We start from the raw sequence: 27,689 nt of genomic DNA on the forward strand, positions 1-27,689 counted from the left end.
TTTCTGCAGTTTTTTGTTGGTAAAACAGACTGGAGGTGGCTCCTCCACTGGCAAACTGTCAACCACTCAGGAGTAGATACGGGCTTTAGCCCCAGGAATCTCTCCTTAGGCTCCTTGCTGTGGACAAGTCACATGTGTTTTCACTCACTGGTGACTTGGTGGGTTCCCAAAGTAGTCTTGCTCTCATCTTGTTTCAGTCTCAGGTGATCTTTGACATTCCTTGTTCTTTAGAGAAGTTTCTCAACTGGGTAGAGGTGGAGGTCTGGGTAGAGTTGTGGTCTCTGCATGCTCTGGTGGTTCCCAAAGTAGTTCTAATCCTGTCTTGTTGTGGTCCCACGTGGTCTCCTTTGATATTACTAGTTGACCAAGGAGAGGAGAGAAAACCTGTAGTGGTGGTTTTACAGTTGTGTACTTTTCATATTTTATCATTGCTATAACATTTCCTTTGCTACTGTCACCTCAGATCCTCTAAGCAGGAAATAATGGCAATTCTACTTTATTCCCAAGTCACTGTTGACTGCCACTATAGCAGCTATCAAAGATTTCAGTCATTATTCCTGCAGTTAAGTGATGGAGATCAGAAAGTTATTATTGGGCTATACAATTTCTATGATGGTCTTGCCTGCATTCAATCATGTGACTATAATCAGATATTGAGTTGTCAGAAACTGACCATTTACAATGGTCTTGGCAAGGGGAGACTTGGGTCTCTCCCCATATGATTTCTTAGCATTGAGTCTTGTAAAATCTTTACTTGTGTTCCAAGAGTGTGAAAGCTGAAAATAAGGGGTCTCATAATGCTCATAATTTACACCACTTGACTCTCCCCATCTTCCCTTGGTCAATACAAGATCTAAAGCCAGTTCAGGGTCTAGTGGAATTGGAAATTGACTCATTTTGATGTGAAGAATGACTATATTCCTACAAAAGAACATGAACATGGGGAGGCATTATTCACTGGAGATATTTATAATGTTCTAGCATTCCATATTAGGTCATCTAATAGACATTTTGATGCCTGTATATCACCTATTATAAAATTCTTGAAAGTGTGACTCATATATTATGCATCTTTGTATAAGATATTCTGCTGTTTTTCAGACCTCAAATACGGTCTAAGTTTTAGATTTCCCCCATAGATGAGAAAGATGGGGAAGAGTTTAAATTAATTATACTATAGTAGAAGACTGGGAAATATGTGTTCCATGTATTTATAATCTTCATAACAGGCAAAAGGGAATAAGTAATGAGTCATTAGTATATATTTATTATTATTATTTATTTATTATTGTATTTTAGTTATTGTTGTTATTCATTTCTTCGTTATTGGCTAGGACAGAGAGAAATGGAGAGAGGAGGGGAGACAGAGAGGGAGAGAAAGATAGACACCTGCAGACCTGCTTCACCGCCTGTGAAGCAACTCCCCTTCAGGTGGGGAGCTGGGGGCTCAAACTGGGATTCCATGTGTTTGCACCACCTTCGCTTAACCCATTGCGCTACTGCCCGACTCCCAGTATATCTTAATAATAGCATTTTATGGCAAGACAATTAGAACAATACACTTTTTAAAAGATGTTTATTTATTTCCTTTTTGTTGCCCTTGTTTTTATTGTTGTTATACTTATTATTGTTGTTGATGCCGTTGTTGTTGGATAGGATTGAGAGAAATAGAGAGAGGAGAGGAAGACAGAGAGGGGGAGAGAAAGACAGGCACCTGCAGACCTGCATCACCGCCTGTGAAGCGACTCCCCTGCAGGTGGGGAGCCAGGGACTTGAACCAGGATCCTCAGGCTGGTCCTTGCACTTTGCTGCCACGTGCAGTTAACCCGCTGTGCCACTGCCTGACTCCCCGAATAGCACACTTTTATAGATAACGTTTGCATTGCTGTTTCACTAAATAGATCTTATTTAAATACAGATCTGACAGCAAATTCTAGATTCTTAATTTAAACAAAGTTTTAATACCATTTAAAAAATGTTTATTTATAAAATGGAAATATTGGCAAGACCGTAGGGTAAGAGGGATATAATTCCACACAGTTCCCACCACCAGAGCTCTGTATCCAATCTCCTCTCTTGATAGCTTTCCTATTCTTTATCCTCCTGGGAGTATGGAGCCAGGATCACTATGGGGTGCAGAAGGTGGAAGGTCTGGCTTCTGTAATTGCTTCCCTGATGAACATGGGCATTGGCAGGCAGGTCAATCCTGTGCTGTCTCTCCCTAATGGGGCAGGGATCTGGGGAGGTGAGACTCCAGGACACATTGGTGGGATAATCTGCTAAGGAAAGTCAGGTTGGAATCATGGTAGCATCTAGAACCTGGTCGCTGAAAAAGAGTTAAGATATAAAGTAGAACAAATTGTTGACTAATCATGAAACTAAAGGCAAAATAAATTGCAGATGAAGATTTGGGGTCTCCATTTTGGAAAAAGCTAGTAGGTCTATTTGAGATATATTCCAAGGGACCCACAACTCTAGTTTTTGCTTAACCCTGACATCTAATATGTAGTTGGACCCAAGTTATTGTCTGGGGAGATGGTGTCATAGTTGGAAAAAGGACTAGAAAGATAATACCACTTTTTATGAGAAAGGCACATAATCAAGGTTGCTTATATGAAAGTTCCTTTTATTTTTTAACTAACTTGTGAGGTAATACTTGTATTTCCATATTTTAAAATATTAAATTGACTTTACATTCTACAAAATTATAAGGTGTTAGTACAGTTACACACATTTGTATACAGATCATGACACACACCACCACATGAAACCTACTTTCCCCCCAATTCTTCTTCCTTTTTCCTCCTGCCAATCACAGTTTTCAATCTAAAAGATATTCTTCAGAAATTTCAGATGTACAGGATGGCATTTTGTTAATAATTGATGACACAAAGGGTAACTTTTAAAAGAGTAACCATTGTGGATGTTGGTATGTGCTTTTAGAGTCTGTATTTCCATTTGTAGAGAACGATGTCTATGGCCATACCATACTGAACACACCTGATCTTGTCTGATCTCAGAAACTAGAAAATGAAAGATTTGAGGGTCAGGGGTGGCACACTGGGATAAGCACACACAGTACAAAGTACAAGGACCTATGCAAGGATCCCAGTTTGAGTCCCTGGCTCCCCTTCACCTGCAGGAAGGACACTTCACAGATGGTGAAGCAGGTCTGCGGGTGACTTTTCCTCTCTACCATCTCCTCCCCTCTCAATTTTTCTCTGTCCTATTCAATAAAATGAAAGGAAAAAAAGTCTGCCAGTAGCAGTGGATTTGTAATGTTGGCACCAAACCCTAGCAATAACCCTGAAGACTAAATAAATAAATGATGATAATAAACATAGTTCATAACAGGAAGCCTTTGTAGTTATTCAGGCAAGGGGGAAAAAATCAAGAAGCCCTTGAACAGGGAAATTCAGTAGAGATAGATTTGAGGGGATATCTGTAAAGTAGCATGGTTAAATCAAAGATGATTTTAGAAATGTAAAAAAAAGAAAAGAAAATAAAAGATTGTAGAATAATGCTTCAGGTACTTGAAATAAACTCTCTTAATATATATCCTTTCTATTTCTAAGTAGTTATATTTCAAGGAAAAGCATGTAGAACTGCTCTGCCAACAGCTAAGCCCTACTTCTCTAGCCTTTCCTAGAAATCACAGCTAGTGTTTTGTCTGTCTGCTGTCAACACGTTACCCTTTGCATGCCATCTGATATTTGGCATATTTACAAACAGGCTGAAAACTCTAGGCTGAATTCTGGCTACATTGAGGTTTTATAATTATATCTTCCTGCAATATCCAGCTGCTTCAGATAACTAATAGTTTAACTGACTAATTTGAGATTCAGTCTTTCTCTTTGTCTCTGCAAAATTAGAAATTCAGAAAAAGTATTATCTCCATACATGTCTATCATTGCTGTATCTTTGGGCTTTATTGCACCTTACAATATCTTATCACTCTTCCTCTAAATTTTCTTTTAAATTAGCATCTGTATTTATTTCAAATTTCTAAAGACTTGATGAGCATTGTGGACTCATTGACAATATATGAATAAAGTACACTTATTTTTGTTGTTTAAATTCACTTTATTGGAAGGATTTATAAGATAGTTGTCACATGTGATAAGTTTGTCTGTTTATTCATTTGTTTACTACTACCGGGGTTATGGCTGGGACTTGGTACCAGCACTACCAATCCACTGCTTCTAGTAGTTTTTTTTTTTTTTTGACAGGACAGAAAGTGGGAGGGATCACCACTTATGAAGCATCCTCCCTGCAAGTGGGGAGCTGGGGCTTGAACCTGGTTCCTTGAGTATAGTAAAATGTGCACTCAACCAGGTGTATCATTGCCCAGCCTCCTCTGTCATAAATTTCTACATACTACATTTAGCACCTAACTGACATCTTCATATACTGTCATATGACTACCATATACTGGACCCTTCCTATTTCCTGTTTTCTGTCATTCAGTTTTGTTTTTTCTTTTTTAGTCTGCTGGGCTAGACCATAGCTAGTTTAAATTTGAGCCTGTATTCATTTGCTATTTTTAAAAATATATTTTTTCTTTTTTAAAAAATTTATTTTTTATTTAAGAATGGATAAATTAACAAAACCGTAGGGTAGGAGGGATACAACTCCACACAATTCCCACCACCCAATCTCCATATCCCATCCCCTCCCCTGATAGCCTTCCCATTCTCTATCCCTCTGGGAGCATGGACCCAGGGTCGCTGTGGGTTGCAGAAGGTGGAAGGTCTGGCTTCTGTAATTGCTTCCCTGCTGAACATGGACGTTGACTGGTCGGTCCATACTCCCAGTCTGCTTCTCTCTTTCCCTAGTAGGGTGGGTCTCTGGGGAAGTGGAGCTCCAGGGCACATTGGTGGGGTCCTCAGTCCAGGGAAGCCTGGCCAGCATCCTGATGGCATCTGGAACCTGGTGGCTGAAAAGAGAGTTAACATACGAAGCCAAACAAATTGTTGAGCAATCATGGACCCAAAGGTTGGAATAGTGGAGAGGAAGAGTTGGGGGCGGGGTACTCACTGAAAACTTTAGTGTACTTCTGCTTTCAGGTATATATTTTGCACTAGTTTATGGATACGTGTGAACATATGCTCTCTCTCACAGAACCTGGTCTATATCTAGGTTTTGGGACTTTGTTAGAAAGTGAACCACCTGGGACGGAATTAGAGAATACTATGAAAGGAAAGGTCTCACCCGAGTAATGAAGCTGAAGGGTTGTCATTCCACACCTGAAATCTCTGGACACAGTCTGAGCTGAAGCATATTGAGGTGGCTCTCATTGCGTTGATTAGGTTGCGATCAGCAGATGCAGTATTATTTGATATGGATTGGGAGAGGCATGCGGGAAAGTGGACCCTATCCTAAGGTTCCAGTACTGGGGGAAATATAGGCTCTCTAGTGGAGATGTGAGGTTCCTGCTGTCTTAGGGTTCAAAAAGACAATCGATAAGTAATGTTATCATCACATTATTTGGTAATTGGGTTGACTTTGAAAAGTCCTTTTGTTAGGGTTTGCTGTATAGTACCCAGTATCTTGTATTTAGCTGTACCATTGGTTGCTTCTGATCTACTTGGTCTAGGCTTTTGAGAGAGTCCGCATATCAATCACACAACCTATATATTAAAAAGAGTCTGTGTTTTAAAAACTTCAAGACATACAATTAATTTTCCCCTTCTCATATTAATTAACTAGTGATTTATATGACTACACTTTACTAGGAGTGTACATGAACACCATTCCCACCACCAAAAAACTGTGTCCCATCCCACCCCCCCTCCACCCCCCACTGGCCCAGGAAGCTGCTTGTCTACCCCTTACCACAGGGTTTTTACCTTGGTGTCCTACTTTCAATTCAGTCAGATCCTGCCTTTAGTTTCCCTCTCAGATCTTCTTACTCAACTTCTGTTGATGAGTGGGATCATCCCATACTCATCTTTATCTTTCTGACTTAGCTCACTTAACATAATTCCTTCTAGCTCTGTCCAAGATGGGTCAGAGAAGGTGGGTTCATTGTTCTTGATAGCTGCATAGTATTCCATTGTGTATATATACCACAGCTTTCTCAGCCATTCATCTGTTGTTGGGCACCTGGGTTGCTTCCAGGTTTTAGCTATTATGAATTGTGCTGCTATGAACATAGGAGTACACACCTCTTTTTGGTTGGGTGTTATGGAGTCCTTGGGGTATAACCCCAGGAGAGGAATTACTAGATCATATGGAAGGTCCATGTCTAGCCTTGTGAGAGTTCTCCAGACTGCTCTCCACAGAGGCTGGACCAATTTACATTCCCAAAAGCAGTACAGAAGGGTTCCTCTGTCCCCACAGCCTCTCCAGCACTTATGAAGCATCCTCCCTGCAAGTGGGGAGCTGGGGCTTGAACCTGGTTCCTTGAGTATGGTAAAATGTGCACTCAACCAGGTGTATCATTGCCCAGCCTCCTCTGTCATAAATTTCTACATACTACATTTAGCACCTAACTGACATCTTCATATACTGTCATATGACTCCCATATACTGGACCCTTCCTGTTTCCTGTTTTCTGTCATTCAGTTTTGTTTTTTCTTTTTTAGTCTGCTGGGCTAGACCATAGCTAGTTTAAATTTGAGCCTGTATTCATTTGCTATTTTAAAAAATGTATTTTTTCTTTTTAAAAATATCTCAGTTTTCTGCAAAACTGCCCCCCCCCCCCAGCCTAGGTCTTTCTCCGCCATCATTCACCAAGACCTGAAAAGCCCCCCTGACCCAGTCATTTATTTTGGTACAATACACAAACCCAGTTCAAGTTTTATTTTGTGTTTACTTTGTGTTTTCTGTTCTTGTTTCTCAGCTTCTCTCTGTGAGTGAGATGATCATCCTATATTCATTTTTAACATCTGAGTAGCATTTTTTAATTGGATCTTTATTTTTACTTGTGCTTCACTTCACAGGCGTTGAAGCAGTTCTGCAGGTGTCTTTCTTTCCCCCTCTCTGTCTTCCCCTCCTCTTTCCATTTTTCTCTGTCCTATCAAGCAACAATGACAGCAATAATAACAATGACAGCAATAAACAACAAGGGCAACAAAAGGAAAAAAAATAAAATAAAAAAAGTTTGTTGCATATATAATCAAAATAGGACACTTGCTACCTTAGTGCTTCACACACACATCATCATCCCCCCTATTAAAACAAAACAAAACTATTCCTGCCTGAAGGACTGCTGGTAATCATTGTAAGAAAAGTTGAATTGCTTATCTAAGATATCCACTAAACACACAACTGTGTGAGGAAGGAGACACAGGCTTAAACCAGGCCCCTATCCTAGAAGAGTCCCTTCCTCCCACCCCGATAAGCCACACTCACCCCCTTCTCTTAGCCAATTGTCACTGTAAAATCTTTTTTCTTTATTACCTTTATTTATTGGCTAGAGACAGCCAGAAATTGAAGGTGAAGGGAGTTATAGAGAGACAGAGAGACACTTGCAACACTGCTTCACCACTTGCAAAGCTTTCCCCTTGCTGGTGGGAACCAAGGGCTCAAACTTGGGTCCTTGCACATTGTAACATGTGCGCTCAAACAAGTGCACCACCACCATTTATGGATGAGGTATTCTTAAACATATTTATTTATGAGAGGAGAGAACCAGAGCATCATTCTGAAATATGTAATGCTGTGAGGATTAGATCCAGAACCTCATACATGAGAGTCCAACACTTTGTCCACTGTACCATTCCTGGGCCCGAGATGAAAGATTCTTACAGCAAAATAGATCAGGAGGAAAAATACTTTTTTAAATTGGTAAATTCAAGAACCTTAAACCTCAACTATGATATATAGTTTATAATACACTTTTCCTCTTTCATTGTCTGATTTGTGAGGGAGACACCCTTGTACTGCAAATGAGAAATCTGAGGCTCAGAGAGGCTAAGTGATTGAGCCAAGACTACACAACTCACCTGGTGCTAGAACCAGGTCTTCTATTTCCATGTTGCATCTTGCCTTCTCACTATGAAATAAAGCCTGAACAACAACAACTTCAGAAGAATTCTTGGGCCTTCTCCACTGGACATGGGCACTGGCAGGTCAATTCATACTCCTAGCCTGTTTTTATCTTTCTCTAGTGAGGCAGAGCTCTGGGGAGGTGGGTGTCCAGGACACATTGGTGAGGTCATCTGCCCAGGGATGTCAGGAAGGCATCTGGAATCTGGTGTCTGAAAAAACATTAGGATATAAAGCATAACAAATTGTTAAATAGTCAGGAACCTAAGATATAGTAGATGAGATTTGGGGTTTCCATTTTGGAGAAAGCTAGTAGATCTATTTTAGGTATATTCAAAAAGGCCTATGACTTTACTAGTTTTTGCCTGAGCCTAACAGCTAATATGCAGGTGGACTAGACGTACTGTTGGGGAGATGGTGTCATACTTGGAAATAAGACTAGAAAGCTGGGTCAGGGAAGAGAGTATCTCTCAAATATGGTAAAAGTTTATAAATATTGTTAACTGTAAACCCCATCAATTTGACCTGGGGCCCATATTTGTAACAGGAGCCTGTGTAACCTCTGCATCCTTGTAGGTCTGAGCTCACAGTCTGTGGTCACAGCTAGGAACATTCTAGGGTGCACTAATTTCAGGACCCATCTTTCTTGAGTGGTAGAGTATGTTGTCCAACCTCCCTTCAGAGAATGGGGCAGTCCCTACCATTATTGATCCACATTGAGGATAAGGTCCTATAGGGGCCCACAAAGGGGTCCATTATGTTGTTCCTGATGGAGATGACGAGTGACAGTGGTGACAGGGATCTGTTATCAGTCTAGATCCATCATGTATGTGTGGGAATCCCATGTGCGCTTAACCCACTGCATTACTGCCCAACCCCTTGATTAGGTACTCTATGGTGTCTTTTTTAGGTCTCTCTATTTGCATGCTGAATTTATTGACTAAAAACTATTGTGCACTTTTGCTTTAAGGTATATATTGGAAAGAATTCTTTAACACTGATCTCACATCCAGGATCTGAGTGAATATTGATTCAGCTGCAGTCAGTCTTGATGGCACAGCCACCAGCAATAGGGAAGTGTGAGGGAGCTTGTGGTGCTCAGGTAGCATAACAGGTGTGTATAGTTGGAGTGCAAAATGAGAGTGGAATTTTGGCAAAGGGTTAGAAGACAAAGGTTAAAGCATGAAGGATCTCTTTGTCCTACATAAGCAGATTAAATTTGTTCTCAGTGGTTTTGAAGTAGATGAAGAGTATGGTCATATTTCCCTGTGGGTTTTTTTATTTGACTTGGAAATTAGGGAGTCCTTCCTTGGAGAGGTACTTGTTAAAGTGGACTGCATGGAAGGACACAGTACCACCCAGTCTCAATGGCTGTTTATAGGTGTGCCAGCAAGGTGTGCCAGGTTTTACAATGATATGAATCAAAGCACACTTTTTCTATTATTGAGCTCCTGCTGCATTCCTTGGCACATGCAACTATACTTGTTAGTAATTGTAGTAGTAGTAGGAAGAGGAGTTTTGTGCATTGGAAGTGTCTCTGCTTATTTTTGTTACTGGAGTGGCTAATGGTTTATAGTAAGTACAACTGTTGACACATAGGTAAAATTTATTATTTCACTATGACAGGTGTCTGCAAAACATTCTGACCCCCAGCTCTTCACCATCATGAACCTGGACCTGAGACCCTCACCCCTCACACCCCTACACCTACCTTCCTTTGCTTTGGTCAATACACCAAACCCAGTCCAAATTCTACTTTGTGTTTCCACTTTCTGTCCTTGTTTCTTAAATTCTTCCCATGAGTGAGATTATCCCATAGCCTTCATTCTTACTTACTCATCACTTAACATGTTGCCTTCAAGCTCCATCCAAGAGGATGTGAAGAAGGGGAATTCATCAATTGTAACATGTTAGTAATATTCCATTATGCTATACTTATTTTTCACATTAAAACCTAACTTTATTAAGAATTAATAAATGTGGGAGTCGGGCGGTAGTGCAGTGGGTTAAGCGCAGATGGAGCAAAACACAAGGAACAGCATAAGGATCCCAGTTTGAGTCCCCGGCTCCGTACCTGCAGGGTAATCACTTCACAGGCGCTGAAGCAGGTCTGCAGGTGTCTATCTTTCTCTTCCCCTCTCTGCCTTCCCCTCCTCTCTCCATTTCTCTCTGTCCTATCTAACAACAAAGACATCAATAACAACAACAGTAATAACTACAACAATAAAACAACAAGGGCAACAAAAGGGAATAAATAAATATAATTAAAAAAGAATTAGTAAGTGTTGGGGTATATACTAAGGACTCCATAACACCCAATAAAAAAAAAAGGTATCTGTGTACCTATGTTCATAGCAGCACAATTCGTAGTAGCTAAAACCTAGAAGCAAACCAGGTGCCCAACAACAGGTGACTGGCTGAGAAATCTGTGGTATATTTGCACAATGGAATACTAATAGCTATTAAGAACAATGAACCCACCTTCTCTAACTCATCTTGGATGGAGATAGAAGGAATTATGTTAAGTAAGATAAGTCAGAAAGACAAAGAAGAGTATGGGATGATCCCACTCATAAACAGAAGTTGAGAAAGAAGAACAGGAAACACAAAGCAGAATCGGACTGAGTTTAGAGTATGGCACCAAAGTAAAAATCTCTGAGTGGAGGGTGACAGTAGATATTCAGCTTCAATGGGGGGTGCGAGGGAGGGATATGGGACACAGACTTTTGGTGGTGGGAATGGTGTTAATATACACTCCTATTAACTTATACTCTCACAAATCACTATTCAATTTATATGCGGGGGAAAATGGATCGAATTTCTCAAACTAAAAAAAACTTAAGAAAAAAGAATTCATTGGAGGGCATGCACCCAATGAAGGCCCACATAAATACATCAAATGCCTACTAAAAGAACTACAAAAAGACATCAATAGTAATACAATAATAGTGGGAGACTTTAACACCCTAATCTCATATGTAGACAGATAAATGAAACAGAGAATCAACAAAGAAACGAGAGTTAAATGAAGAGATGGACAGACTAGGCCTCCTGGACATTTTCAGAGTTCTTCACCCCCCAAAACTGGAATGCACATTTGTTTCAAATCCACACAGCACATACTCAAGGATAGACCACATGTTAGGCCACAAAGATAGTATCAACAAATTAAACAGCATTGAAATTCTTCTTCTTCTAGCGTTTGCCCTTCTTCCGTAGCCAGTCAACAGGTCAGGTTCAAAGCTGTCAGGAGCTGCTTGTTGCTGGCTTTGAAAGTGACTGGGATCCATGTGGATTCAGTCGGCTAGGAAGCATTGAAATTATCCCAAGTATCTTATCAGACCACAGTGGAGTAAAACTAACATTTAACAACAAAAAGAAATTACTAAAAGTCACAAAATTTGGAAACTCAGCAACATGCAAGTTAAGAACCACTGGGTCAGAGAGACACTGAAGCAAGAAATTGAAATGTTCCTGGAAACAAATGAAAATGAAGACGCAAGCTATCAAAATTTTGGGACACAGCTAAAGCAGTATTGAGAGGGAAACTCATAGCCATACAATCATATATTAGAGAATAAGAAAAAGCTCAAAGAAATGGCCTTCCTGCATGCCTTAAGGACTTAGAAGAAGAGGTACAAATGAACCCTACAGCTACCAGAAGGATGGAAATCATTAAAATTAGAGCAGAAATAAACAACATCGGAAATAAGAGAACCATACAAAAGATCAATGAAGCCAAATGTTGGTTCTTTGAAAAATTAAACAAGATTGACAAAGCCCTAGCCAAACTCACTTTAAAAAAAAGGGGGGGAGACTCAAATAAATAGAATTGTAGACAATAGAGGAGTGATCACAACTGACACCACTAAAATCCATAAAATCATGTGAAACTTCTATGAAGAACTATATGCCACCAAGGTAGAGAATCTGGAAGAAATGGAAAAATTCCTAGAAACATAAGCCCTTACAAAACTGAACCAAGAAGAACTAAAAAAACCTAAATGCACCAATCACAGACGAAGAAATCAAAACAGTTATTAAGAATCTTCCCAACAAAAAAAGTCCTGGACCAGATGGCTTCACAAATGAATTCTACAAAACCTTCAAGAAACAGTTAATACCCATACTTCTAAAGCTTTTCCATAAGATTGAAGAAACAGGAACACTCCCTTTCACCTTCTATGAAGGCAACATCATCCTGACACCAAAAGCAGATAGGGACACAACAAAAAAGGAAAACCACAGACTAGTATCTCTGATAAACATAGATGCCAAAATATTTAAAAAGATCCTGGCCAACTGGATACAGCAGTCTATCAAAAAGATTGTTCATCACAACCAAGTGGGATTTTTTCCAGGAATGCAAGGCTGGTACAACATACATAAGTCAATCAATGTCATTCACCACATCAATAAAAAAAAACCCAGAACCACATGATTATCTCAACAGATGGAGAGAAATCCTTTGACAAAATCCAACACCCATTCATGCTCAAAAACACTACAAAAAATGTGAATAGTTGGAAAATTCCTCAAGATAGCGGAGTCCATATATAGCAAACCTACAGCCAACATCATACTCAATGGACAGAAGTTGAAAAAATTCCCCCTCAGATCAGGGACTAGACAGGGGTCCCCATTATCACTATTACTTTTCAACATAGTATTAGAAGTTTTTGCCATAGCAGTCACGCAAGAGAAAAAAAATAAAAGGAATACAGATTGGAAGGAAAGGAGTCAAGCTCTCACTATTTGCAGATAATATGATAATATACAGAGAGAAACCTAAAGAATCCAGCAGAAAACTACTGGAAGTTATTAGGCAATATAGCACGGTGTCAGGCTACAAAATTAATGTACAAAATCAGTGGCATTTCTTTATGCATACACTAAATCTGAAGAAGAAGACATCCAGAAATCACTCCCATTCACTGCTGCAGCAAAATCAATAAAATACCTAGGAATAAAGCTGACCAAAGAAGTGAAAGACCTGTATACTGAAAACTGTGAGTCACTATTCAAAGAAATAGAAACTGATACCAAGAAATGGAAAGACATCCCATGCTCATGGATTGGAAGAATAAATATCATCAAAATGAACATTCTCCCCAGAGCCATATACAAATTTAATGCAATACCTATAAAATTTCCACCAAGCTTCTTTAAGAGAATATAACAAAAAATAAAATCATTTATCTGGAACCAGAAAACACCTAGAATTGCCAAAACCATCGTGAGGAAAAGAAACAGAAATGGAGGCATCACACACCCAGATCTCAAACTATATTATAAGGCCATTATCATCAAAACAAACCATTGGGACTACATCAAATTGAAAAGCTTCTGCACAGCCAAAGAAACTATCACACAAACAAAGAGACCCCTCACAGAATGGGAGAAGATCTTCACGTGCCATACGTCAGACAAGAGACCAATCACCAAAATATACAAAGAACTCAGCAAACTTAGCACCAAAAAAGCAATTGACCCCATCCAAAAATGGGCAGAGGATATGAACAAAACATTCACCTCAGAGGAGATCCAAAAGGCTAACAAACATATGAAAAACTGCTCTAGGTCACTGATTGTCAGAGAAATGCAAATTAAGACAACATTGAGATACCACCTCACTCCTGTGAGAATGGCATACATCAAAAAGGACAGCAGCAACAAATGCTAGAGAGGCTGTGGGGACAGAGGAACCCTTCTGCACTGCTGGTGGGAATGTAAATTGGTCCAACCTCTGTGGAGAGCTGTCTGGAGAACTTTCACAAGGCTAGACATGGGCCTTAGATATGAGCCAATAATCCCTCTCCTGGGGATATATATATACCCCAAGAACTCCATAACAAAAAGAAATGTGTTCACCTATGTTCATAGCAGCACAATGAGAGAGAGAGAGAGAGAGAGGAGAGAAAGAAACAGAGAGAGAGAGAAACAGAAAGATGGACAGAAACAGAGAGATGGAGGGGGAAAGATTACAATGCACTGAAGCTTCAGTGCTTTAATGACTGAGCTGGAACTTAGGTCATGTCAGAACTCAGTTTTCTTTCTTCTGTATTGAGGTAGGTTTACAAAACTATGTATTTTAGGGCTATAAATTCACATCTCTTCAAAATATGTGTTGCTACTACAAATCTACTACCAAAGTGATGGTATCTTTGCAACACAGCCCATGGAGACCTCTCTCCCTCACAGCCCTTCCCCTCTCTTTCATTACCTCAGTTCTGTTGTAGTGAAAGTTCAGAGTTTAAGAGGCTTTCTGTTTCACTGTTTCCTTGTTTGTTTGCTTGCTTGTTTTAATTTTCCACAAATGCTGGAGATCACCCAGTATTTGTCTTTCTCTGTCTGGCTTAACATGGCCCACCCTCCCCCTGCCACATCCCCTTTGCTATTAACATTGTAGCATAAGGGAAGATCCCGTCTTTCCTTAGAGCTGAGTGAGTGGTTATGTATTGTAGAAGTTTTCTGACCTCAGACTTCCTAATACTTATTATTAGAAATCCTACTATTTGTTACCTTTGTAGCTATGTTTTTAAAATATATGTTTTGATGGTTATTTATCTGCAGGGTACATTCCTTTGAATAAATATCATAGGGCCTGTATTTCAGACTCTGTCCCACTATCACAGAGTCCTGCTCTAAGGTGAAGTTTAGATGTTTTTTTTTAAAATCTTTTATTTATAAAAAGGAAACATTGACATAATCATAAGATAAGAGAGCTACAACTCCACACAATTCTCACCACCAGAACTCTGTATCCCATACCCTCACCAGATAGCTTTCTTATTCTTTAACCCTCTGGGAATATGGACCCAAGGTCATTATGGGATGTAGAAGGTTGAGGGTCTGGCTTCTGTAATTGCTTCCCTACTGAAGATGGGCTTTGACAGGTCGATCCATACTCCCAGCCTATCTCTCTCTTTCCCTAGTGGGGAAGGGCTCTGGGGAAGCAGAGATCCAGGACACATTGGTGGGGTTGTCTGTCTAGGGAAGCCTGGTCGGCATCATGCTAGCATCTGGAACCTGGTGGTTGAAAAGAGAGTTAACATACAAAGCCAAACAAATTGTTGACCATTCATGGACCTAAGGGCTGGAATAGTGCATATGAAGAGTTTTGGGTTCCTCCATTTTATAGGTAGCTGGTAGGCATATTTTAGTTATATTCCAGAGGCCTGTGGCTATACTAGTTTTCTTTCTTTTTTTTTTTTCTTTTTTCCCCTGAGCCCGAAATCTGATATGCAGGTGGATCCAAGTTATTGTCTGGGGAGATGATTCATGTTTGGAAAAGGACCAGAAAGCTGGATCAGGGAAGAGAGTAGCTCCCTAATATGGGAAAGGGGTGTAAATATTGTTGACTGTTAGCCCCATTGATTTGTTGTAATTTGGTAACCATATTCAGTTTAGGAGCCTATGTGACCTCAGCATCCCTCTAGATCTGAGCTCACATTCTATGGTCATGAGTAGAAACATTCCAAGCTGCCCCAATATCAGGACCCATCTTTCTTGGATGTAGCATAGATTATATTGTCCATCCTCCTTTCAGAGGATGGAATATTCCCTACTATTATTGATCCAAGTTGAGGGCAAGGTCTTATGAGGGCCCACAAAGGGGTGTGTTGTGTTGTTCCTGATAATGATGACCGGTAACAAAGGAGAGAGGGATTTATTCGAGGTCTAGGCCCATCATGTCTGTTTGGGAATCTCAGGACTCCCTGATTAGGGCCCCAGCTGATGGGGTGGCCTGAAAGTGATTAAACAGTCATCATTAAAGTATACCAGTCTCTTGCTCTTATTCAACTTTTGCAGTCCTTGCTTTGATGAGGATAGCTTTGGAGTGAGTGAGAGACCTGTAATAGGAAGAAGGTAAGGAGGGTATCTAAGTTTAAGTAGACACTATTTAATTATCAACTTTATACTGAATCACTACAGACTACTGTGTATTTTTGCTTTCAGGTATATATTTTGCCCTTATTGATAAATCTAGATCTTTTTTTTTTTTTTTTTTTCTGCTTTGCGTTTTTACTTCTTTTTTTTTTTTTTTTACATGCATAACATTTCCCAGATTCCCATTTAGCAATACAACCCCCACTATTTCATTCATCATTTTTCATGGACCTGTATTCTCCCCACCCACCCATCCACCCCAGAGTCTTTTACTTTGGTGTAATACTCCAATTCCATTTCAGGTTCGACTTGTGTTTTCTTTTCTAATCTTGTTTTTCAACTTCGGCCTGAGAGTGAGATCATCCCATATTCATCCTTCTGTTTCTGACTTATTTCACTCAACATGATTTTTTCAAGGTCCATCCAAGATCGGCTGAAAACGGTGAAGTCACCATTTTTTACAGCTGAGTAGTATTCCATTGTATATATATACCACAACTTGCTCAGCCACTCATCTGTTGTTGGACACCTGGGTTGCTTCCAGGTTTTGGCTATTACAAATTGTGCTGCCAAGAACATATGTGTACACAGATCTTTTTGGATGGATGTGTTGGGTTCCTTAGGATATATCCCCAGGAGGGGAATTGCAGGGTCATAGGGTAGGTCCATTTCTAGCCTTCTGAGAGTTCTCCAGACTGTTCTCCACAGAGGTTGGACCAATTGACATTCCCACCAGCAGTGCAGGAGGGTTCCTTTGACCCCACATCCTCTCCAGCATTTGCTGCTGTTTCCTTTTCTGATGTGTGACATTCTCACAGGAGTGAAGTGATATCTCATTGTTGTCTTGATTTGCATTTCTCTGACAATCAGAGACTTGGAGCATTTTTTTCATGTGTTTCTCGGCCTTTTGGATCTCTTCTGTGGTGAATATTCTGTCCAATTCCTCCCCCCATTTTTGGATGGGGTTATTTGTTGTCTTGTTGTTGAGTCTGGTAAGCTCCTTATATATGTTGGTTATTAAACTCTTATCTGATGTATGGCATGTAAAGATCTTCTCCCATTCTGTGAGGGGTCTCTTGATTTGGGTAGTGGTTTCTTTTGCTGTGAAGAAGCTTTTTAATTTGATGTAGTCCCATAGGTTTATACTTGCCTTAGTCTTCCTTGTAATTGGATTCGTTTCATTGAAAATGTCTTTAAAATTTATGCGGAAAAAAGTTCTTCCAATATTTTCCTCTAAGTATCTGATAGTTTCTGGTCTAACATCCAAGTCCTTGATCCACTTGGAATTTACTTTTGTATTTGGTGAAATACAGTGATTCAGCTTCATTCTTCTGCATGTTTCAACCCATTGTTTCCAACACCATTTGTTGAAGAGACTCTGCTTTCCCCATGTAATAGTCTGGGCCCCTTTGTCAAAGATTAGATGTCCATAGGTGTGGGGCCTCATTTCTGGGCTCTCAATTCTATTCCACTGGTCAGTGTGTCTGTTCATGTTCCAGTACCAAGCAGTTTTGATGACAATGGCCCTATAATACAGTTTGAGATCTGGCAGTGTGATGCCTCCGGTTCTGTTCTTTTTTCTCAAGATTGTTTTGGCAATTCTAGGTCTTTTCTGGTTCCAGATAAACATTTGTAGCATTTGTTCTATTCTCCTAAAAAATGTGCTTGGGATCTTGATGGGGATAGCATTAAATTTGTAGATGGCTCTGGGTAATATATTCATTTTGATGATGTTAATTCTTCCAACCCATGAGCATGGAATATCTTTCCACTTCTTTGTGTCTTTTTCAATTTCTTTGAGTAGTGACTCATAATTTTCAGTATACAAGTCTTTCACTTCTTTGGTTAGGTTTATTCCTAGATATTTTATTGTTTTTGTTGCTATAGAAAAAGGAACTGATTTCTGGATTTCAATTTCTTCTAACTTAGTGTTTGCATAGAGGAATGCCACTGACTTTTGAATGTTAATTTTATAGCCTGACACAGTACTGTATTGCCTGATGATTTCCAAAAGCTTCTTGCTAGATTCCTTAGGTTTTTCCATGTATACTATCATGTCATCTGCAAATAAGGAGAGTTTGACTTCTTCTCTTCCAATCTGTATTCCTTTAATTCCTTGCTCCTGCCTGATTGCTATGGCAAGAACTTCCAACACTATGTTGAATAGTAATGGTGATAGTGGGCAGCCCTGTCTAGTACCTGATCTGAGGGGAAATGCTTCCAGTTTTTCACCATTGAGTATGATGTTGGCTGTAGGTTTGCTATATATAGACTCCACTATCTTCAGGAATTTTCCATCTATTCCTGTTTTTTGTAGTGTTTTGATCATAAAGGGATGTTGTATTTTGTCAAAGGCTTTCTCTGCATCTATTGATATGACCATGTGGTTTTTGGTCTTACTTTTGTTGATGTGGTGGATCACATTGATTGATTTACGTATATTAAACCAACCTTGCATGCCTGGGATAAACCCCACTTGGTCATGATGAACAATCTTTTTGATATACTGCTGTATCCGGTTGGCTAGAATTTTGTTCAATATTTTCGCATCTATGTTCATCAGAGATATTGGTCTGTAGTTTTCTTTTTTGGTTGTGTCCCTGTCTGCTTTTGGTATCAGGGTGATGTTGGCTTCATAGAAGCTGGCAGGGAGTATTCCAGTGTCTTCAATCTTCTGGAAGACTTTTAAAAGTAGAGGTATTAGTTCTTCTTTGAAAGTTTTGTAGAATTCATTTGTAAAACCATCTGGTCCAGGACTTTTATTTTTGGGGAGATTTTTGATAACTGTTTCAATTTCATTAGCTGTGATGGGCCTGTTCATATTATCCACTTCCTCTTTACTTAGTTTTGGAAGTTGGTAGGTATCTAGGAAATCATTCATTTCTTCCAGGTTCTCTAACTTGGTGGCATATAGTTGTTCATAGAAGCCTCGCATGATATGTTGAATTTCTGCAGTGTCTGTTGTGATATCTCCTCTTTCATTTACTATCTGATTTATTTGGGTCTTCTCCCTTTTTTGTTTTGTGAGTCTGGCTAAAGGTTTGTCGATTTTGTTTACTCTTTCGAAGAACCAACATTTACTTTCATTGATCTTTTGTATGGTTTTCCTATTCTCAATGTTATTTATTTCTGCCCTAACTTTAGTAATTTCTGTCCTTCTGGTTGCTTTAGGGTTCCTTTGTTGTTCTTCTTCTAGGTCTTTAAGATGTGCAATCAGGCTGTTTATTTGTGCCTTTTCTTGTTTCCTAATGTGTGCTTGTATAGCTATGAACTTCCCTCTTAGGACTGCTTTAGCTGTGTCCCAAATATTTTGATAGCTTGTGTCTTCATTTTCATTGAACTCTCGAAACATTTTGATTTCTTCTTTGATTTCCTCTTTGACCCAGAAGTTGTTAAGAAGTGTACTGTTGAGCTTCCACATTTTGGCACTGTTACTAATCTTTTGTTGATTGTTAAGTGTTAGTTGAATTCCACTGTGGTCTGAGAAGATGCTTGGGATGATTTCAGTGCTCTTGAATAGGCTGATGCTGTCTTTGTGGCCTAACATATGGTCTATCCTTGAGAATGATCCATGTGGATTTGAGTAAAATGTGTATTCCAGTTTCTTGGGATGAATGACTCTGAAAATGTCCAATAGTTCTAGTTTATCTATCTCTTCATTTAGCTCCCTTATGTCTTTACTGATTTTCTTCCTGGATGATCTGTCAAGTTGAGATAGTGGGGTGTTGAAGTCCCCTACTATGATTGTGTTACTGTTAATATATTGCTGTAGCTCTTTCAGTAGAAGTTTGATGTATTTAGATGGCTTCTCATTGGGTGCATAGATATTAATAATTGTTAAGTCCTCTTGATTGACTGATCCTCTGAGCATTAAGTAGTGTCCATTCCTATCTTTTTTAATCTTATGTATTTTAAAGTCTATCATGTCAGATATGAGAATAGCTGTTCCTGCCCTTTTTTGTGGGCCATTGGCTTGAATGATAGTTTTCCATCCTTTCACTTTAAGTCTGTGTTTGTCTTGTTGAGTTAGGTGAGTTTCCTGTAGACAACATATTGTTGGGTTGTGTTTTCTGATCCATCTTCCTACTCTGTGTCTTTTAATAGGTGAATTCAGGCCATTCACATTTATTGATATCAAAGATTGAAGATATTTTAACGCCATTCTTGTAGAGTTTTAGAGTGTTTTGATATATGTTCTATTTGTGGTGGTCTGGTTGTTTATAGGAAACCTTTCAGAACTTCTTTCAAGGCAGGCTTGGTGATGGTTGCTTCCTTCAACTGTTGCTTGTCTGAGAAGGTTTTGATGCTTCCATCAAGTCTGAATGACAGTCTAGCAGGATATAGTATTCTTGGCTGAAAGCCTTTCTCATTGAGCACTCGATAGATATCTTGCCATTCTCTTCTGGCCTGTAGTGTTTGTATGGAGAAGTCTGCTGCTAATCTTATGGGTTTTCCTTTGTAGGTGACTCTTTGTTTTTCTCTTGCAGCCTTGAGGATCCTTTCTTTATCCTTATTCCTTTCCAATCTAAGTATGACATGTCTTGGTGTCTTTAGGTCTGGGTTAATTCTGTTTGGGACCCTCTGGGCTTCTTGAATCTTTATGTCTTTGGTGTTGTCTAGACTAGAGAAATTTTCAGCTATTATGGCCTGGAGAACGCTTTCTTCCTCCCCTTCTCTTTCTTCCTCTGGTAAGCCAATAATGCGTATATTGTTTCTTTTGAAGTCATCCCATAGGACTCTGTTGTTGTTTTCAGCATCTCTTAATCTCTTTTTGAGATCTCTTACTTCTTTTTTAGTTGTCTCTAATTCATCCTCAATCTTGCTAATTCTGTCTTCAGCCTCATTGATTCTATTCTCTCTGCCCACTACTGCTTTCTGGAGTTCATCTATTTTGTTGCCCTGCTCTGATACTGTTTTAGCTTGTTCAGCTAGTTGCCTTCTTAGCTCAGCAATTTCAGCTTTCAGCTCTCTAATAACCATGAGATTATTAGAATTTTCTTCCATATTCTCATTTGTTGTTCCTGCAGTTCTGATTACAATTTTTTCAAACTCTTTACTCACTCCTGTTATTATTTCCTTAGCTAATGTTTGGATGTTGAACTCGTTGTTTTGTGCTTCGCCCTCTGGAGGACTTTTAGCTGGACTCTTGTCCTGGTTCGAGTCTCCATTATTTTTTCTTGTTGTTTTAACCATTTTATATAAGTTAACAGTTTTTTCAATCCCTGAGTTGGAGTTCAGTGGTGTAAAAGCCTTTTTTTTTTTCCCCCTGTAGGCTATGGTAGCCTGAGGGCTTTTAAACTATCAATAGGCTTCTTGGCTTAATCAATGACTCCTGACCAAGAGATAAAGCAGGGTGTGGCAGAGATAATCCAGTGGTTATGCAAAGAGACTTTCACAGCCCTTCAGCTATGCCACCGAGGTATAGGTCTTCTCCTGAGTTTCCCGGTTAGATCTCTGTGCCCTGGTGTCCCTCCCTGTTGCTGCTCCAGATTCTGAGGGTAGTAGCAATGGAGACTCAGAGTTGTACTTGGTGAGTCTCTGGGGAGTCCTTTCCTCCCTTCAGCTGTCCCCTTGTTGGTGGAGCAGACTGGAGGTGGTGTCTCCACTGACAGACTGTCGAACTGTTAGCAGTCACTTAATCTCTCCTTAGGCCCCTCTCTCCTCTCTGTCACCAGCCTCGCGTGTTTGTACTCACGGGTGATTTACTGGGTTTCTGTGGTCATTCTAGTCCTGTCTTGTTTCGGTCTGGGTGGTCTCCTTTGGTGTTCCTAGTTGATCCGGGAGAGGAGAGGAGAGGAGAGAAAGCGATCTGCTGCTCGTAGCTCCGCCTCCGGAAGTCGAATCCAAATCTAGATCTTTTGTAGACTCCTGCCCACAGGCAGTAAAGGGTTGGATTACCACAGTGATCACCTATAAATCTGAATGTCTCCTGCTGCCCTGAGGGTCTGGAGACTGTGCATGGGATAATTGGAATCAACCCAATTATCTATGGCATCAAAAGAATGTACCTGACATTATGACATTTGGATAATGACAGTTTCACACACACTTACCCTGATGTTTTCTCCTGAGTATTGGATTCTGATCTTTGTTATGTAATGGATAACCACCTGTTATTTTGTCTGAACAACGTTATGCAATATAGTTTTATAGATAAATACTCCTTGAAGCTGGGGATGAGCAAGGCACACACTAGAAACTTTCCTAGCTAAGGATTTCATATGTATGTGTTTCCACCTGAACTCTTTTGATCAACTGTATGGCAACTGACTATGCCAGGCCCTGGCAACTGACTGGCTTCTCCACTGGCACATTCACAGTAGCTGTGGAATCATATTTTAAATAGCCTTGGCATCTTAGTGAGGATCCCAAGCTTGGTGTCTCTAGACAGCATTACTATTTTCAGACAGTGTCTATATCCCTGATGAGGCTGTGTTAATCAAAATGAGGTTATTGTGTGCAGGTGAGGAATGTGCCCAAGAACCACTTTTTAGTTCCAGCACCAATTCCCCTTGCTTGGCTATTGCTCTTTCTTCCCTTGTCTGATATCAAATATTCTAGTTGAAGTATTCCAGGTGCAGACCACACTGCAATGAGATGCCTGTTCTTGAATAAGATATTTAGCTAAGATAGCTAAATATGATCTTGGGCTGAGCCTATGAGAGTTCTCTCATCAGCTAGATGAGTTAATCACTATGCTCATCACAATGCATACTAGTTGGAACAGCACAGTGCCTTCCCCTAAGAATCCACATCCGTGGCAGGCCTGATGCCATCCACCTCACCTCAGAATCTCCCTTGAAATACTTCCACAACCACTCAATGAAAATTTCCATTGGGGTCACATGTGCCCTCTCCAATTACCATAATGTGGCTGGATATGCAGAGCTAACACACTTCATTGCCTCTGGGAAAAGGAAGCCAACACTTGCTCCCTCATGCCAGGAACAAGAATCAAAATGTTACAAGCATAGTTTTACTGTCTCTCTGAGCAGTATTGCTTCACCACTTATAAAGCTCTCTCTAAGCAGCTTGCTCTTCCAAAGCAGGAAACAAGTTGAAAGTAGGCAGTGGGCTGGTGTCTCCATGGGAAATCAGATGAAAAAGCTCTGTTAGCAGTTAAATCAGCAAAACTTACATGAATTGAGCCAAGCACCTCAACTATTTGTTGAGAAAGTGAGGAGTATGGGATTGTAGGAAAATGTACTCAAGATGACCTGGGTATAATTCTAAGGAGACAAAAAAGGAATCCTTGAAATCTACTTAATAGTGGATAATACTCACTTGTATTTTTCACTTTGGTGAAAAACTCTGTGAACCAAAGGTATAAGAAAGACTGAAGACCAGATCCAGGAATGGTTGAACCTTCCAAGCCCTGTATAGTGCTGTGTCCCTGTCCTTTGGCGTCACGATCCCTACTCTTGGGTGCCTGGATCTTCTTCTGTATCAGTTGATACACATCCAAACTTGGGATCTCGACACATCCAGGAAGCTTTTGATTCCAGTTCTAATTTTGATGCCCAAGTCCTTGTATAAATGAAAAGAGAGCTGAGTGATATTATGGGGGGCATATGGCTATGACTGGGAGTGCTACTTTTCATCTTTAGTTAGCAAATGGGCATTCTAACTTGGTCTCAGCCTCTAAGAAGTGGTGCCTGCTCTGGAAACTTCAAGGAGAGGCTTCCCCCTGAGAGCCATGTGACCACATCTCTCCATGTCAAGAATTTGCACTAGGAGCAAATAGGAGCAAGCTCTAAGGGGCAAGACAATTGCTGCTCCTAAATCAATAAATGTATTTTAATTGTACTTAGTGTTTCCTTGTGGAAACAATCTTTAGAGGGTAAAATTATTTTGAATTGCAAAGAGGGCCTGGATTAAGCTGACTGATTATAAAGTCATGTACAAACACGTGGGTTGGAGAATCTGGGCAATGGTACACTTGGGAGAGCACATATGTCGCAATACCCAAGAGTCTGGGTTCAAGGCCCTAGTTCCCACTTATGGGGGGAAGCTTTACAAGTGCTGAAGCAATACTGCAGGTGTCTCTCCTTCCCCTTTTCCTCTCAATTTCAGGGGTGTTTTTTTTTTTAGATTTTTAAAATTATTTTTACTTATTTATTAGGTAGAGACAGAGAGAAATTGAGAGGAGAAGAGGAGACAGAGAGGGACAGAGACAGAGAGACACCTGCAGCCCTGCTCCACCACTCGTGAAGCTTCCCCCTACAGGTGGGGGCCAGGGTCTTGATCCTGGGTCTTTGCACATTGTAACACATGTACTCAACTAGGTACACCACCACCTCAATTTTGTTTCTACACATAAATAAATCAAACAAAAATAAATAAAAACAAATAATATAGTTTGAAGGAGGAATATCAGATCCTCCCATGGCACCAAAATCTCTTCTCTTTCTGGTGATGACCGTATAGATCAGACCATTTTATCATTTTATTCCGGAGTAGACACTGGTTTGAGCCAAGGAATTGGAGCCTTTATCTACTATTCACTGCAAGCTTTGTTCTACTCTGGTGATTTTTTTCCCTTTGGATAATAATAATTCACTTAGAAATGTCAGCAAAGCAGTCTTCTTCTTCTTCTAGCATTTGCCAGCAAAGCAGTGACACTTTTAAAAGACATTTCAGTTGCTCAGTATGAAGCTGTGAGGGAGATGAATTATATGAGATCCAGTTTCTGCCAGGATCTCTTTACAGTCATGAAGGTTGCCTACTGTTCAATTTTGGAGCAAACTCTTTTCACTCTGGAAAACAATGATTTGCCCCTCCCTCTCTCTTCAGGTCATTCAATGCAATGTGTGGTATTTGGGGGAGCTGTGGCACAACCAGAGAACTTTTAACAGTCTGAATCTGAAGGTTACAGCTAGAGTGTGGAGCTCCTCACAGTACCCCAAGTGTGAAACATTTTACTAAGTGCAGGAATTGGGACTGAAAGCTGTGAATTCCTTTTGTGAGTAGTTTTGTGCATATTCATGAAAAGAGCATTTCAGTAAAGTTACTAGAAATGATTGCATGAAAAACCTAGCCATGGAAAATAGTGGAATGTGAGCAAGAAGTAACTGTGGGCTCCGGTCTCACCTTTGTGAGCTGCGATGCCTCTTCAGGATGAATGAGGGGTTGAAGGAAGCCAGTGCTGTGGCTCTTTCCTTCCTGCACTGTTGAGTGATGACACCTTAAATATGTAAAACTAGATGGAAATAGCATTTCTCAAAACCAACATAGAAATGAGTCAGCATTGTTTATTTGTTTAAGTTTATTTTACTTTATTTCTTATAATTTGCCTATTTATTTAGGATTTTTTAATTTTTAATTTAATTTATTTATAAAATAGAAAATATTAACAAAACCATAGGATAAGAGGGGTAAAGTTCCACACATTTCCCACCACCAGGGTGCCATATCCCATTCCTTCCACTGGAAGCTTTCGTATTTTTAAAAAATTTTAATATTTATTTATTTATTTATTCCCTTTTGTTGGCCTTGTTGTTTTATTGTTGTAGTAATTATGATTGATGTCGTTGTTGTTGGATGGGACATAGAGAAATGGAGAGAGGAGGGGAAGACAGAGGGGGAGGGAAAGATAGACACCTGTAGACCTGCTTCACTGCCTGTGAAGCGACTCCCCTGCAGGTGGGGAGCCAGGGGCTCGAACCAGGATCCTTATGCTGTTCCTTGTGCTTTGTGCCATGTGTGCTTAACCCACTGCACTACTGCCCAACCCCCCTGCCCCCATATAGCTGTATCTTATAAGATAATGCCATCAGTTGATTCTATTCTCCCTGGTCTAAGCTTTTAGGAGATTTAAATTTTCTAAGAATAAGTCATTATTAGAAATGCATAAATAATTTGATCCCACTGTTAAGGTTCAATCTGATTATCAATTTGAAGTTTTCAAGTGCTTAGATTGAGGGAACATATACTCAAAGCTATGGTCTATACATCGAAATGTTTGAGATATTCAATCCATTTTTCACCTCTCATATTAACTAAGTAGTTATTTGTGGGACTATAAATTAACAGGAGTGTATATTAACACTATTCCCACCACCAAAGGTCATTGTCCCTTCCCACTCACCCCTGAATTAAGCCGAACATCTACCATAATCCTCCACCCAGAGATTTTTTTAATTTATTTTTTATTTAAGAAAGGATAAATTAACAAAACCATAGGGTAGGAGGGGTACAACTCCACACAATTCCCACCACCCAATCTCCATATCCCATCCCCTCCCCTGATAGCTTTCCCACTCTCTATCCCTCTGGGAGCATGGACCCAGGGTCGTTGTGGGTTCTGTAATTGCTTCTCCACTGAACATGGACATTGACTGGTCGCAACGATTGCCACCTCAACATGCTTCACTTCAGACTGTGTCCAGAGCCTTCACGTGGAATGACAACCCTTCAGCTTCATCACCTGGGTGAGACCTTTCCTCTCCACTATTCCAACCTTTGGGTCCATGATTGCTCAACAATGTTTGGCTTTGTATGTTAACTCTCTTTTCAGCCACCAGGTTCCAGATGCCATCAAGATGCCGGCCAGGCTTCCCTGGACTGAAGACCCCACCAATGTCCTGGAGCCCTGCTTCCCCAGAGACCCACCCTACTAGGGAAAGAGAGAGGCAGACTGGGAGTATGGACTGACCAGTCAACACCCATGTTCAGTGGGGAAGCAATTACAGAAGCCAAACCTTCCACCTTCTGCAACCCACAATGACCCTGGGTCCATGCTCCCAGAGGGTCCCTATGGTTTTGTTAATTTATCCTTTCTTAAATGAAAAATAAATAAATAAAAAGACTCAGTCTGTGCTTTGAAAAATTTGAAACATACAATCAATTTCCCTTCTCATATTAATTAACTAGTGATTTATATGACTACAAATTAATAGGAGTGTACATAAACACCATTCCCACCACCAAAAGATTGTGTCCCATCCCACTCACCCACCCCTTCCCATGCCTCCCTGGAAAGCCAAATATCCACTCTCACCCTCACTCCAGGGTTTTTACTTTGGTACCCTACTCCACCAGGCTGTTTTTCTAACTTGGGAAGTGTATTACTTCTCCCTGGAGTTCAGCTTTGGCTCATTGCCTCTGGAGAAATTACTTTTTGAAAAGGTAGGAAAAACATTTCTGTAAGTACAGGAACTCTTTTTGAAAGTCTCACAAGAGACTATAGGAGGCTCTTCATATTTTTATAAAGTAAACAGACTGTAAAAAGGAAAACGAACTTGGCCCTGTGCCAGAGAAGAAAGGTATAATTAATAAGATCAACAAATATAGGCTATCAACAGCAAAGATGATTTCTAATTTTGTGTATTTTGTTGTTATGTTTAGCCAAATATTGTCTTTAATGTGTCAGTCCTTGGATACCAATGTAAACTAATCTCCTTTTCATCCTCCAAGCACTGGAATTTTTTAATCTTTTTTTTATTGGAGGATTAATGGTTTATAGTTGACAGCAAGATACAACAGTTTGTACATGCATAACATTTCCCAGTTTTCCATGTAACAATTTAACCTCCATTAGGTCCTCCTCTGCCATCATGTTCTAGGACCTGAACTCTGCCCCCAACCCTAGAGTCTTTTACTTTGGTGAAATATACCAACTCTAGTCCACGTTCTGCTTAGTGTTTTCCCTTATGATCTTGTTTTTCAACTTTTGTCTATAAGTGAGATCATCCAATATTCATTCTTTTGTTTCTCATTTATCTCACTTGACATGATTCCTTCAAGCTCTATCCAGGATGGGATGAAGAAGGCGAATTCACCATTTTTAATAGCTGAGTAATATTCCA

Source organism: Erinaceus europaeus, chromosome 1, assembly GCF_950295315.1.
Source record: "Erinaceus europaeus chromosome 1, mEriEur2.1, whole genome shotgun sequence".
In the NCBI taxonomy this organism is placed as follows: domain Eukaryota; kingdom Metazoa; phylum Chordata; class Mammalia; order Eulipotyphla; family Erinaceidae; genus Erinaceus; species Erinaceus europaeus.